Genomic DNA, 15,383 nt, shown 5'->3' with positions numbered 1-15,383 from the left:
TTATTTCACACACTAAATGAATTTTTTTAAATCTAATTTTATCCTTTTACAAAATTACCATCTCACCCACCACCATCTCACCCACACATCTCACAATTTCTTCATACACATCTCATCCACCACCACCATCACCACCATCACCCTTCTTTCTTCTCACAAATCAAACCCAAACTCATCCCTCAATCCCCCCACCTCTAAATTCCATTATCAAAAACCCACCTACGCCACCATGACTGTCCAATCCTCATCTTCACCACTCTTTTTGCCTATCCAATCTGGCAGAGTTGAAGAAATCAAAACCCAATACCACAATGCTACAAAACCCATCTCTGATCTTCACAGTTTTGACCCGGAATTGATTCAAAGATTGGTTTATGATTCTCTGGTTTGGAGTTCGCCTCATGGGCTTGTTGTTGGAGACAAAAATGTACAGGTCAGTACGTGTAATATGTCATGAATCATGTTTTAATCTTCATGGCTTGAGAATTGGAAAAGATGATCTTTTGATTCGACTTTTCTCTCTTTTTTGGTCCTGATTTTAGTTTAATTTTCAAAAAGAATTATATTTCTTCAAAATTGTTGCCAGGTTGGCTTGATAAGAATTTAGATGTGTCTCTCTTCTTTTTCTTTGAATGACAATGGGCACATAGAAAAAGGCAAGAATGATGTGAAGAATATACATACATACATACATACATGCATACATACATACAATTTTACTTGTGGGTGATTTTTAAGTGATTTAACTCGCAGAGATATGGACCAATGCCTGGTGTTAGAATGGTTGCATCACGATGGAGGGGGCAGAGATGACTGGGGAGGGGGCGAAGAAGACTGGAGAAGGGGTGGGGAGATGGATTGCAGAGGTGACGGCGACCGGTGATGATTGCGATGGAGGTGACTGCGGCTGGCAATGATCACAATGGAGGTGACAATCGTGTGAGGGGCTGTGTGAAAATGGCTAAGAGGTTGGGAAGGGGCAGTGGTTGATGTCGTCCCTGCCGCCGTCGCCAGTAGCTGGTGTAGTTAAGATTAAGGTTTTTGGAGTGAAAGAATGGAATGGGAGAATGTGCACAGAGAATGTGAGGATATTTTTGGAATGTGAAGTGTGTGGACTGAGATAAAGAAGTAAAAATCAAATTAGTAAATGTGTGGATTGAGAAAAGATATACACAGAGAAAATTTGGTGCGTGGAAATAGAATTTCTCATATTTTTATTATAATTTTAACCTTAAACAAAATTACTAATATAGATATTAGTGTACACAATCTACTTGAGATTCAAGTTTTCTCTATACACATCCATTATAAGAAAAACACAAGACCCTATTTCTATTGTTGCCTTCAAAAATGTTTTTTTCTAACTCACCCTATTGTTATCTTTCAAAGGTTCTCATATTTTCAATCCATTATCATCCTATTGTAGTTTACATTATCACCAAGGTTGGCCCTAGGCATAGGCCCACCAGGCCATAACTTAAAGCCCCTCAAAATAGACCCAAAAAAAGAGTCCTTCCTATAATAGTTTAGTGTAATATATTAAGTATGTTTTAAGTTTAAAAAAATTAAAGAAGGCCCAAACTAACTTAATATAAATTATCTCATTAAAAAATTAAAAGGCTCATTCAAAATTAAAAGGCCCAAACTAACTTAGAGTTGGTTACTTCTTCTATTTTGTTGATCAAGCACTTTGTTCACTCAAAAATAGGTTCGAACAATTCGAAGTATATGAGACAAACTTTTTCTTTTTGTTTGACTTGAAAAAGTACAGCGTTGAATCGTTGAAAGTGGGGTGTGTGAACCTTGAAGAATTTTTAAAACATGGTGAGATTTCCGATATTAATGGAAGAGATTTATTGACGGAGCTAAAAGTCTTGAAAGAGAGATTGCCAAAAGAAGTTAATAAATCAATTGAAATGTTCAATCATCTGTAGTTGATGGCAAATTATTTCCCAAATTCATGGGTTGCTTATAGGATACTTTTGACTATTCCGGTTACAATTACATCGGAAGAAATAAGCTTTTCAAAGTTGAAAATGATCAAAAATTACCTTCGATCAACCATGTCACAAGAAAGATTGAATATATTAGCATTGTTATCCACTGAAAATGATTTTGCAAAAAAAAAGATTATGTAAATGATTGATTTATTTGCTTCTAAAAATACAAGAAGAGCGAAGATCATGTGATACTTATTGACATGGATAGGCCCACAAGGCATACGGCCCACAGTAAACCACCCCAAACCCATCGCTTGGGACCAATGGCATAACCCGGTTGGCAAAGCCCAGGACAGCTGGAGGCCATCTAGACATGGAGGGCCAATGGCATTTGGGCACTTGGCAGGTGGGACACGGGCCACATCAGCAGACAAAGATCTGCAGAGTTATTATCACAACACATCACCATTAATGCATCCCATCACAGCATTTATTACGACAGCACCCCCCCGCCGGAACAGAGCCTCCATCACCCTGAACAAGGTAAGCTACGGCACAGGCTTTCGGCGAAAAAAAAGCACGTCACAAGAGACAGGAAAAATGATAACTAAAGAATATAAGCAAGGATAGGAGGAGGAGAATAAGGTTAAGCTATCTCTCTCTCTCAATCTCTCTCTACACAGTTTTTCTCCTACTCTACTAATTCTCACACTGGAGGGTTCACTGGGGGACTACCCCGTTCCCCTCTGGGCTTGCATGCAGGTCACTTGATGGAGTCATCACCCTGAGCCAGAGTCTGAAGAGCCTGGACCGGTCCGACCCGTCCACCCGGGAAGCAGAAACTTATAACCTTATCAGTTGGCGCCGTCTGTGGGAACTTACTGGTTTATTCGTGCGCTAGTTGTGTTCACTACCGCCGGAGCCCTCCCTTCTCACCATCACCTTTCCCTCTTGCCTGTCTAGGTGTATGGTCACGACTAGGTCCATGGCTTCTCACCACAACGCCGCCGATCACCAAACAGATCCCTCCCACCCAACCAACCCACCACAGTACATCATCGAGCTCACCAACAGCATTAACCGCATGGCCGAGCAAAACCAGGCACTGATCAATGCGTTACTCCAAAGAAACCCCCCCGTTCCACCTCCAAACATTCCACCCAACCAAGGAACAACCCCAGGCCATACTGCTCCACAACCCCCTCCGCCTAACCCAGAAGGTTCGCAGCTCCTTCCTCCCAAACATGAAAACCTACCACCTCCACCTCCACGCCCGCCAGTCGCAGCACTGACTGCTGAGGGGGAAGCTAGCAGTGTCCAGCCTCCATTGGCCGACCATAGCGACAACATTCCCCTCTGGGACGCTGAAATCCGAGCTATGAAACTCCAACTACAAGGGGTCATGCAGAACATTCAGCACAAGCCCTCAGCCACCACCAACTCGCCTTTTGTTGCCTCCATCCGCGACAAACCATTGCCTGCCAAGTTCAAGATGCCTACCATTGACTCCTTCGATGGCACGACGGACCCAGTCGACCATCTGGAAACCTACCGCACCCTCATGGTCCTCCATGCCTTCCCTGACGAGATCATGTGCCGAGCTTTTCCAGTGACACTAAAGGGATCAGCTCGGCTGTGGTTTAGCCAGCTACCGGCGGACTCCGTCTCCACCTTTCAACACCTCAGTGACTCCTTCCTGAGCCATTTTATTGGAGCCCAGCGTCAGAGGCGCCCAGCCACCCAGCTCCTTAACATCGTTAGACCGAGGGGGAGTCGCTCCGCAGCTTTGTCACCCGCTTCAACACCGAAGCCCTTCAAGTAGCGGAGAATGACGACAAGGTCATCCCCACCGCCTTTATGGCCGGCATGCGGTCGTCTGATTTCCTTTTCTCCCTCTCCAAAAACCCTCCAACCACCATGGCAGCTCTACTGTCCAAAGCCCAGAGATACATGAATGCTGAAGATTCCCTGGCCGCTCGGCAAGAGCCGACTCCTAAAAATCCGACTCCCAGAGAAAAGAGGAAAGACTCCGAGCCCAGAACCGCCCAGTATAATAGCCAAACACCCCACTATAATGACCGCCCCCCCCCCGAACTGACCGGTTGACTCCGACCCGACCGCCCGGTCGGTTCGAGCGGTACACCCCTCTCAACTCCCCCATGGAGCACGTCCTCAATCAGATCCAGCGGGACTACCCCCTCAAATGGCCCCTACCGTCCCCAAACCCTTCCACCCGGAAAGATCAGTCCAAATACTGCCGCTTCCACCAAGACCATGGCCATACCACCGACGAGTGCATTAACCTCAAAGACCAGATCGAGACCTTCATCCGCCAGGGCCGCCTCAGCCGATTCACAGACCCCCGTCCCCCACAGAGACAAAGAACTGACCATCCCAGGAACAATCGCCGACGCACACCACCCCGCAATCAAGCCCCACCAAACGAAGGCCACGATCGCCCCCCACCACAGCCTCGGCCTCCGGGCAATCCCCCTCCACCAGTCGGAGAAATCAGAGTCATTTCGGGGGGCCTTGCTTGCGGGGGGCCATCCCGCTCGGCTCAGAAGGCAGAACTCAGAAAAATCAGGCAAGGCTCAGACAAAGCAGTGGCGACGGTGGACAGACCTCCCAAACAGTCAAAACAATGGATCGAACCCATCACATTCACCGATACCGACTGTGCAGGAGTCCGTTACCCACATGATGACCCCCTTGTCATTTCCGCCATCCTCTCCAACTACAAAGTCAGACGAGTCCTCATAGACAACGGCAGCTCCTCAGACATCATCTTCCTCAATTGCTTCCGCCAACTCAAGATTGGGGAAGAGAGCTTGTCCCCTCTCCAAACGCCTCTGGTCGGCTTCACCGGCGATCGTGTGACCTCCATCGGCTCCATCGATCTGCCTATCACCATCGGCGAGCACCCGCGGCAGACCACTAAGCTACTCACCTTCCTTGTGGTCGACTGCCCCTCCGCTTACAACATTATCCTTGGCCGCACAGCCCTAAATGCCTTCCAAGCCATCACTTCCACATATCATCTGGCCATGAAATTTTTCACCGATCTCGGCGTCGGAACTGTCAAAGGCGAACAAACCGTGGCCAGGGAGTGTTATGTCGCCTCGCTCAAAGAAGTCAAGCTAAAAGAGGCCATGATCATCGAAGGGCTTGACGTCCGAGACGAAGATGAGCTGGTCAGAGGTGAACCTGTAGAGGAACTTGTTGAAGTCAACATCGACCCCACCAACCCAATCAGAACCGCCAGGATCGGCAGCCAATTACCCGCCCAGGCCAAGGCCGACCTTACTGCTCTCTTAACCGAGCACAGAGATGTCTTCGCCTAGACCCATTCTGACATGCCAGGCATCGACCCCTCCTTCATAACCCATCGCCTCAGCATCGAACCCCATTTTCGACCCCACCGCCAGAAACAACGCATTTTCCATCCGGAGCGCAACACCCTTATAGCCGCCAAAGTTGACAAACTCCTCGAGGCCCAATTCATCAAAAACGTGGACTATCCTCGATGGCTGTCCAATGTGGTCCTCGTCCGCAAACACAATGGCAAATGGCGACTCTGTGTCGACTACTCTGACCTGAACCGAGCTTGTCCCAAAGACAGCTACCCCCTTCCCCGCATAGATCTGCTGGTCTACGCCACAGCCGGTCATCAAATGCTCAGCTTCATGGATGCCTTCTCTGGATACAACCAAATCTTGATGCACACATCTGACCAGGAGCACACATCATTTATTACCGACCGAGGTACCTACCACTACTGTGTAATGCCGTTCGGATTAAAGAATGCTGGGGCCACTTATCAGCGGCTGGTTAACACCGTTTTCCATCACCAAATAGGCCGGAATATGAAAGTCTACGTCGACGACATGCTAGTCAAAAGCAAGTACTCCTCCGATCACCTTACTGATTTACGTGAGACCTTCGCCACCTTGCGCAAATACCAGATGAAGCTCAACCCAGAGAAGTGCGCCTTCGGCGTAGGGTCTGGCAAATTTTTGGGCTTTATGGTCAGTCAGCGCGGCATCGAGGCTAACCCTGAGAAGATCAAGGCTTTAGTCGAGATGCAGTCGCTAAGGACGGTCAAAGAAGTTCAGAGGCTCACCGGCTGAGTGGCGGCCCTTAACCGCTTCATATCCCGCGCGACAGATAAGTGCTTGCCCTTCTTCAAAGTTCTTCGGCAGACTTTTGAATGGACAGCTGAATCCGAGGAGGCCTTCCAACAGTTAAAACAATGCATGGCCAACCCCCCCTTCTCTCCCAGGAAATCACGGGCGAACCCCTCTTTCTCTACCTAGCAGTATCAGGAACCGCAGTCAGTGCAGCTCTCCTTCGAGAAGATGGCTCGGTCCAACGACCGGTCTATTACATTAGCCGAGCTCTCAGGGACGCGGAGCAGAACTACCCCTTGCTGGAAAAACTGTCCCTGGCCTTGGTCATTGCCTCTAGACGACTCCGCCCATACTTCCAAGCCCACTCCATAGTGGTCCTCACCGACCAGCCCCTGAAGAAAGTCATGCAGCAACCAGAACTCTCAGGCAGACTGATGCAGTGGTCCGTAGAACTCAGCCAGTTTGACATCTCTTATCGCCCTCGGACAGCAATCAAGGGGCAGGCTGTAGCTGAGTTCATCATGGAGTTCACCAGGCCAACCCCAACCACCACACCTCCGCCCCTATCAGCTCCAACAGAGCCAGAAGATCCTCATTCTTGGACTCTCAACGTTGACGGGTCGTCCCGAAGAGAAGGAAGCGGTGCCGGCCTCATCCTCACATCTCCTGAGGGCGGCCACTTCAAATGTGCCCTCCGTTTCCTGTTTGAAGCAACCAACAATGAAGCCGAGTACGAGGCACTAATAGCAGGACTCCACCTTGCTAAGGACATAGGGGTCAGCCACCTCCGAGTTTTCAGCGACTCCCAACTCGTCGTCGGTCAGATGACGGGGGACTTTGACGCCAAGGACGATACGATGCGAGCTTACAGAGACCTGGCACTCCCCCTTGCTCGCCTCTTCACTACCTTCCACATCAGGCATATTCCTCGGGCAGAAAACTCCAAAGCAGATGAGATGGCTCAATTGGCTTCGGCTGGCCATCTCACCCTCAGCCATGATGTCCGCGTTGAATATCTACACCACCCGGCCGTTTCACCCGATCTACAAGCCATACAGTGCATTCAAAATGAACCTATCCCTTGGGCGTCCGACATCCTCCTATTCTTGACCACAGGAGCACTCCCAGATGACCAGCTGCAGGCTTCCAAAGTCCGATCCCGCGCCTGCAATTACGTCCTTATCGACGATATATTGTACAAACGCGGCTTCTCCCAGCCATATCTACGGTGCCTCAATCCAGCGCAAGCAACTTACGTAATGCAGGAGATCCATTAGGGGATTTGTGGCAATCACTCAGGAGGCAGATCCCTTGCCCAGAAGATACTCCGTACTGGGTACTTTTGGCCAACTCTCAATCAGGATGCGACCGACTTCGTGCTCAAATGCGATAAATGTCAACGCTTCGCCAACATCCCTCACGCCCCTCCCACAGAGTTGATCACACTCTACAGCCCTTATCCGTTTGCCAAGTGGGGGATCGACCTGGTCGGTCCGCTTCCCACCGGTCGAGGTCAGACCAAGTTCGCGATCGTTGCTATTGATTACTTCACCAAATGGGTCGAGGCTGAACCCCTTGCCACAATCACCGAGCGGAACACCACCAGGTTTATCTGGCAATCGATCATTTGCCGATTTGGCATCCCTCAAGCCATCATCTCTGACAATGGCAAACAATTCGATAACGCGAAGTACAGAAAATTTTGTGCAGATCTCCAGATCCAACCGTGCTTCTCCTCCCCCGGTCACCCCCAAGCAAACGGCCAAGTTGAGGTCACCAACCGTTCCCTCCTGAAAATCATCAAAACCAAGCTCGAAGCTGCTAAAGGCCTTTGGGCTGAGGAACTGCCAAATGTACTCTGGGCTTACCGAACCACTGCTCGCACTCCCACTGGTGAAACCCCTTTTCGCTTAACATATGGCGCTAAGGCGGTTATTCCGGTAGAAGTCGGTTTGCCCACTCCCAGGATTTTACATCCGGATCTGGCCGCAGCCGACGAACTCCACTGAACAGACCTGGACCTCGTCGAAGAGCTCAGAGAGACCGCTGCCATCAGATTGGCTTCGTACCAACAGAAAATGAGAACACACTACAACCGCCGAGTTCGACCACGAGAGTTCTCCGTGGGGGACCTTGTCTTGCGAGAAGTGACTCTTGCCACAAAGAATCCAACCGAGGGCAAACTGGCAGCCAAATGGGAGGGGCCCTATGTTGTGAAAGCCCGACCACGACCAGGCACTTACCGACTTCAAGACATGGAAGGCCGAGACCTGCCCCATCCCTGGAATGCAGAACATTTGAAGCGTTACTACCAATAAGTTCATATTTTGTATTGTCAACATTGTTGTATTCCCCTTTCCATACATAATGTAAATCCCGACTGATGGCCTCGGTTTTCGTAATTCAATTGTTTCTATGTGGCCCCAATAAATTTTCCACTTGCAGCACTTCAAAAGCCTCGGCCAGACCGAGCACTTCAAAAGCCCCAGCCAAACAGAGCACTTCAAAAGCCTCGGCCAGACGGAGCACTTCAAAAACCTCGGCCAGACGGAGCACTTCAAAAGCCTCGGCCAGACCGAGCACTTCAAAAACCTCGGCCAGACCGAGCACTTCAAAAGCCTCGGCCAGACCGAGCCCTTCAAAAGCCTCGGCCAGACCGAGCCCTTCAAAAGCCTCAGCCGGACGGAGCACTTCAAAAGCCTCGGCCAGACCGAGCACTTCAAAAGCCTCAGCCAGACCGAGCACTTCAAAAGCCTCGGCCAGACCGAGCCCTTCAAAAGCCTCAGCCGGACTGAGCACTTCAAAAGCCTCGGCCAGACCGAGCACTTCAAAAGCCTCGGCCAGACCGAGCACTTCAAAAGCCTCGGCCAGACCGAGCCCTTCAAAAGCCTCGGCCAGACCGAGCCCTTTAAAAGCCTCAGCCGGACTGAGCACTTCAAAAGCCTCGGCCAGACCAAGCACTTCAAAAGCCTCGGCCAGACCGAGCACTTCGAAGGCCTCTGCCAGACCAAGCACTTCGAAGGTCCCTGCCAGACTAAGCACTTCAAAAGCCTCAGCCTGACTGAACACTTCAACGCCCAGCAGCACCACATTTTCAACACTTAGTCACATTCTGAAGCTTCTTCACAGTTCTAGGATCACGTCTTGCCAACTAGTTAGTTACAATACAACAGAGTTAAATCCTCCATATACTCTCACGTATTTCATCTAATGATCAGATTATTTGCCAACTAGTTAGTTACAATTTACAACCTGCCTCCTACTCCACTTTTTCCATTATCTTTTCAATTTTCATACAACTCTAATCGCACTCCGCAAAATAAACATTTCATTCATGATGTTTAACTTTCACATTACACGATCTTTTTATTGACCCAATCTTTTTGACCAGTTTTAATCACAACATTTCATTCACACTGGCAGCATAAGCAAAATACACAAAATTCAACTGGCTATACATTCATCCATTACAATTAAATAATCTTTGTACACAACTTCATTACAGTTAAATTCTCCATACCTTCATTTATTCCTTTACAATGTGTTTAAAAAAAAAAAAAAAAAAAAAAAACCACAGAGCACGCCCAGATCTTCTTCTCCTTGGCTACTCTTCCTCGCTGGATGCTAGATCCTCTTCTTCAACGCCTTTGTCCAGGGGGGTCTGGGCCACATCATCCTCGCCTATTGTCACACTACTCAGGTCCAAGTTTGGGAACAGCTCCTCAGCTCTACGCTTGAACATTTTCCAACCGCTGTCCCAGAACTCGGCCATTTCGTGCTTATAGAAGTCGAACTGTTGGAAGCTTTCAATCACCTCTGATTCCGTCCTACCTCCAGCAGTCTTCCTTGATGGGCCCACCCCCCCAGGCTCTTAACCAGCCAGACTCCTGGCGACGGCAGCATCCACCACCATCTGGAATTCGGGGGACCCTTTATATTGCTCCACTGCCGCGACGCATAGATCAGGGTAGGCCGCCTTTTCAGACGCCGCCTTCGCCCTCTCCTCGTCCAGCTCCCTTTGCAGGGCCCCCCTTTCAGCAGCCGCCGTCGCCCTCTCCTCTTCCATCCCCTTCCTCAGACTCTCCAGCTCCGCCGCTACCTTCACCTTCTCCATCTCCCATTCCCTCAGAAGCCTCCCCTTGTCCTCCTCTGCTCTGGCGCGCTCCTCCCCCAGCTCCTTCAACAGGTCTCCAATTCTGGAGTCCGCCTCATCCTTTTGCCTGACCAGCTCTTCATTGCTGGTCATAGCCTCTTCGTGCCGCTCAACTGCCACGGCGCAGGCCCTCTTAGACTCTTCCAACTTTTTCTGTTCACCAGCCAGTTGGAACTCCAGCGACACAACCTTACGGCGTGTGTTCTCCAGTTCCAACTTGACTGCTGACAGATCGGCATAGGCAGTCTCCCAGTCGGCATTGTCCTTCCTTAATTTGGCCAACTGGGTCCTGGCCTCCTCAGCCTTCAACTTGGCGGCCCCAGCTTTCCTAAGAAGAGCCCCCGCCAAGGTGGTTACCTCCATTTGGGCGGAGCATAACCCCCTCAGCAGGTCGGCCTCACTATACCCAGATGCCGCGCGCAGAGCTCCCTCATCCACAATCTTCACCAGGCGGTCGGCTCCCGCCCTGGCTGGGCCTTCTTCTCCCTCCAACCTTCCAGCTACCGCGCGCGCATGATAAATCGCCGTAGCCACACGATCCCCTCCTTCCTGGGGGTCAGGCCTCCTCTAGACCTGTTCCCTCCCGCTCGGCGCCGCCTCACCCACCCCAGCCTCCACTTGTACTGGTGGAGCCATCTCCACAACCTCCACCGTTGGGATGATCTCCACCACCTCTGGGGCGTCCTTTGCCGCAGGGACCTCCGCATCCGTTGGGCCCACCTTCGCCCCTTTGGCCCCAGACTCCTCTGCAGCCTCCTCTGGGGCTCCCCTCTTCTTCTTCTCCTTCTTTTTCTTCAGAGCCGCCACCGCCTCTCTGGCCTTTCCTTTTACAGGGTCTACAGGCGGAGGCCGCGGCTCAAAGCTGCTTAAGTCTTTTTCCCCCAACGGCCTGGGGCGCGGTCGGATCCTCTCCCGCGAGATCGGTTCAGGCGGTCGGTCCCTCTGCGCCTCTATCAACTTCGCAGCCTTGGCCATAACGGCTCGATCCTCTACCTCCTGTGCTCTTCTCCTCTCCTCCAACTCCGCCCGGCCGAGGTCTCCACCTTTCGGCTGCGGTCCCAGCCCCGCCTCAAACAGTGCAGATGGCTAGACAAGATCGTCCCATTTGGCTTTCTCTCTCTCTTTCCACTCCCTCACTCTCTTCACCCTCTCTTCCGCCACCGCCCCCAGCCTAGACTCCATCGACCGAGTTGGCACCTTCCAGATGGTGCGCACCCCCATCCCCCCATTAACTGACACGAAGAACCACCGTGGCCGCCACCCCTTGATCGACGTAGGCAACCCTGCCACCAACCCCCTGCCCATCACCGCCTGTAGGGTGACCCAAGTTTCTTGCTGCCCCGACGCTTTGTAACATGAGAAGAACTCGTCGATCGTCATGGCCTCCCCTCCATTCGCCTTAGGCCACGCACTCGCACAGGCCATCAGAATCTTCCACGCATTGGGCATCAACTGCCCCGGCGCTACCTCCAGGCGATTTAGCACGTCAACCACCACTTGAGGCAATGGCAGCCTCAGCCCCCCTTTCAGCGCCTCCTCGTACAGGGAAAACTCCCCTGGCTTCACCGTAGACGGCCTTTCCCCTGGTGTTGGCAGCCGTAAATCTACCTCCGCCGGAATCTGGTACCGCTCCCTAATCGCCTCCAAATCCGCCACCGTGAGTGTGGATTTGTCCGCCTTAGTGTGCCACTGCTCCGGCTCCACCTGGTTTAGTGGCTTTGGGGCCAATATCAGGGCCGACGCCTCCGTCCTGTACTGCGCTGCTAACTCCTCCCCATCATCATCCCCCAACGGGTCCACCCTCACATTAACTACTTCTTCTTGTGCCATTTCTAGGGCTTGCTCACAAAACACTTCTGACGCAGATGCAAGGAAGTTGAGAGAATTCTACACAGATATGTCGCACGCCGTGAAGAAGTTAACACTTGGATATTTTGAGTTTTTGTACAAAGGCAGGCGAAACGCATCATACCAAAAACCTACGGTTTTACCCGTATTCCATGGATCCACATTAATTTCGTCCGTTTCAAAACCTTTCAAATCAACCGCCAAAACCGCCTTTTCAAAACCCCCCCGTGACCTATCGTTTCATTTCTGCCCCAACGCCTCATTTCCCCCCACGATACTGCCACGTGTATGGCCACGATGCACTACCCCCTCCCCTTACCCTGTCCTTTCCATTTCACATCATCATATTTTTGAGCCCCGCGCCGTCCCGGTCGGCACGCCTCACGGTCGACCCCTCCCGCTCGGCCACCCTCGCGGTCGGCACGCCTCACGGTCGGCCCCCCCTCCCGCTCGGCCACCCTCGCGGTCGGCACGCCTCACGGTCGACCCCTCCCGCTCGGCCACCCTCGCGGTCGGCACGCCTCACGGTCGACCCCTCCTACCCGGCCACCCTCACGGTCAGTTCCTCCCGCCCAGTCACCCTTGCGGTCGGCACACTTTCCAGTCGGCCTCTCCACTCGGTTCATACTTCTCTTCCTTCTTACTATTCCCTTCGTTGGTCTAAAGCTGCACTCAGAAATGGGAGACTACTGACATGGATAGGCCCACAAGGCATACGGCCCACAGTAAACCACCCCAAACCCATCGCTTGGGACCAATGGCATAACCCGGTTGGCAAAGCCCAGGACAGCTGGAGGCCATCTAGACATGGAGGGCCAATGGCATTTGGGCACTTGGCAGGTGGGACACGGGCCACATCAGCAGACAAAGATCTGCAGAGTTATTATCACAACACATCACCATTAATGCATCCCATCACAGCATTTATTACGACAGCACCCCCCCGCCGGAACAGAGCCTCCATCACCCTGAACAAGGTAAGCTACGGCACAGGCTTTCGGCGAAAAAAAAGCACGTCACAAGAGACAGGAAAAATGATAACTAAAGAATATAAGCAAGGATAGGAGGAGGAGAATAAGGTTAAGCTATCTCTCTCTCTCAATCTCTCTCTACACAGTTTTTCTCCTACTCTACTAATTCTCACACTGAAGGGTTCACTGGGGGACTACCCCGTTCCCCTCTGGGCTTGCATGCAGGTCACTTGACGGAGTCATCACCCTGAGCCAGAGTCTGAAGAGCCTAGACCGGTCCGACCCATCCACCCGGGAAGCAGAAACTTATAACCTTATCACTTATTAATTGTTGTAATGTAATGTTAAGTTTTTTTTTTTTTTTGACACAAATCTTTTGTTCTTTACCTTTAAAAAAAAAATTTTTTTCGTTGAATGAAAAAATATATATATATGTGAAGAGCCCCAAATAATCTCATGGCCGAGCATGATTATCACCTTCCAAAAATACTCACATTTGCCAATCCATTATCAAACCCTCTCATTATTTTTGTTTGAGTTCTTCCTTCGCATTCAAATCTCACCGCCATTATTTAGTTATGAAATATTTGCACAATGAAAGTTTCGATTTTGAGAAGGATATCGTTATTTATGACAAAGATATTAACGAAATTGTGAGTTTGAATATTAAAATCATCTTCTTCTTCTTTTTTTTCTCAAACATTATTCGGTAAACTAGAGTAAAAAATTACCAAGTTTTTCGACAATCAAGTTCCAAACTAATTTTTTTTTTTCGGAAATCAAGTTTTTAAGAATTTTGATTTTTTAGGCAACCAAGTTACGAACAAAGTTTTTTTTTTTTTTTTGAATAAATACATTTTTTGTGGCTATCAAGTTTGGAACAATTATTTTTTCCAATACTGCAATTCCGAACATGTTTTCTTATATGTTTCAATAAGTTATATAGATGATATAATTATCAAAATATCTCTAATAATAATATTCACATTAATAATGTAAACGTTCATATCACTAAATTGTTAAGTGTTCAAAAAATATTTGTAAGTGTAAAATTGTTTACAGAATACCTTAAATATGATAATTAAAATTTGAAGGATCAAATGTCCATACAATAGGACGAAAAATTATACAATAAGACTTATTGAAATATAAAAATATATTATGAACTAATTGAAACACAAATACTTGACAAAATATTTCCTAATAAATCTCCCTTAATTTTTCCACTAATAAATTTATTGCACGATTGATTTTCTTTAATTTCAAATTTCTTTCAACAAAAACAGAAGGAAAATTTAAATCATATATGGAACAATGTTGATCCATTTAGTCTTAAGAGTTTTTTCGTGAACCAATTAAATCTTTTTGTTTTGAAATGTTGTATTTATTAGATTTGGTGTCATTTGAGTTTAAGAAAATGCCATTTTCTAATTTTGTGATTCGTTTTTGGGATGGGAATGAAAATATGAGGTGTGAAAGATTCTTTTTTAGGGGATTGGTGGCTAAAGTGATAGTTGTCAAGTATGAAAATCTATGGGTCCGTTTGGTAAGACTTTCTAACTATAATTTAAGAATATGAGTTGTATTTTGAGTTTACGTATTTTGAAATTATGATTTGAATGTAGAAAATTTGTTTGGTTATGATTTTTGAATAGAGTGTTGAATTGAGTTTTGAATTGAGTGTGGAATTTAGTTTTGAAAATTTGATTTGAAAAGTGAAGTAAGAAAATTTGTTTGGTTATGAGTCTTGGAAAGAGTTTTCAAAACTTAATTCAAATTGTTATAACTCATAACAAAACACTCTATTTTCACAATATTGAAAATTCTGATCAACACTCATAACCAAACTCTTTTTAAAATTCAATTAAAAAAAATTATTATTAATAGAAAATAACATTAATATATTTTTTAATTGAAAATAAATAATTTTTTTTCAAAATAAATATTCAAAAAATTTAAATCATAAATATTTAAATAATCTAAAAAATTTAATAAGTAAAAAATTAAAATAAATATTCAAAAAATTTAAATCGTAAAAATTTAAATAATTTAAATATTCAAAAAATTTAAATAATTTAAAATTTTAATATTTTAAATTTAAAAACAACTCTACACTCAAATCGTAACTAAACACATAAAACAAAACTAAATTAAGAAATTATTTTTAAAACTCATAACCAAACACATAACTTCATACTACTTTCACAACTCTACACTGAAATCATAACCAAATACATAACAAAAAAATTAAAATATTTAAAAACATTTTTTATAAAATAGAGTTTGAATTTATTTTTATAAAATATTTTAAAAATTAAAAAATTAAAATCATAATATTTTG

This window comes from Camellia sinensis, chromosome 6, assembly GCF_055761805.1.
Source record: "Camellia sinensis isolate YWXY chromosome 6, ASM5576180v1, whole genome shotgun sequence".
Classification (NCBI taxonomy): Eukaryota; Viridiplantae; Streptophyta; class Magnoliopsida; order Ericales; family Theaceae; genus Camellia; species Camellia sinensis.
Note: the sequence above shows the minus strand (reverse complement) of the source record.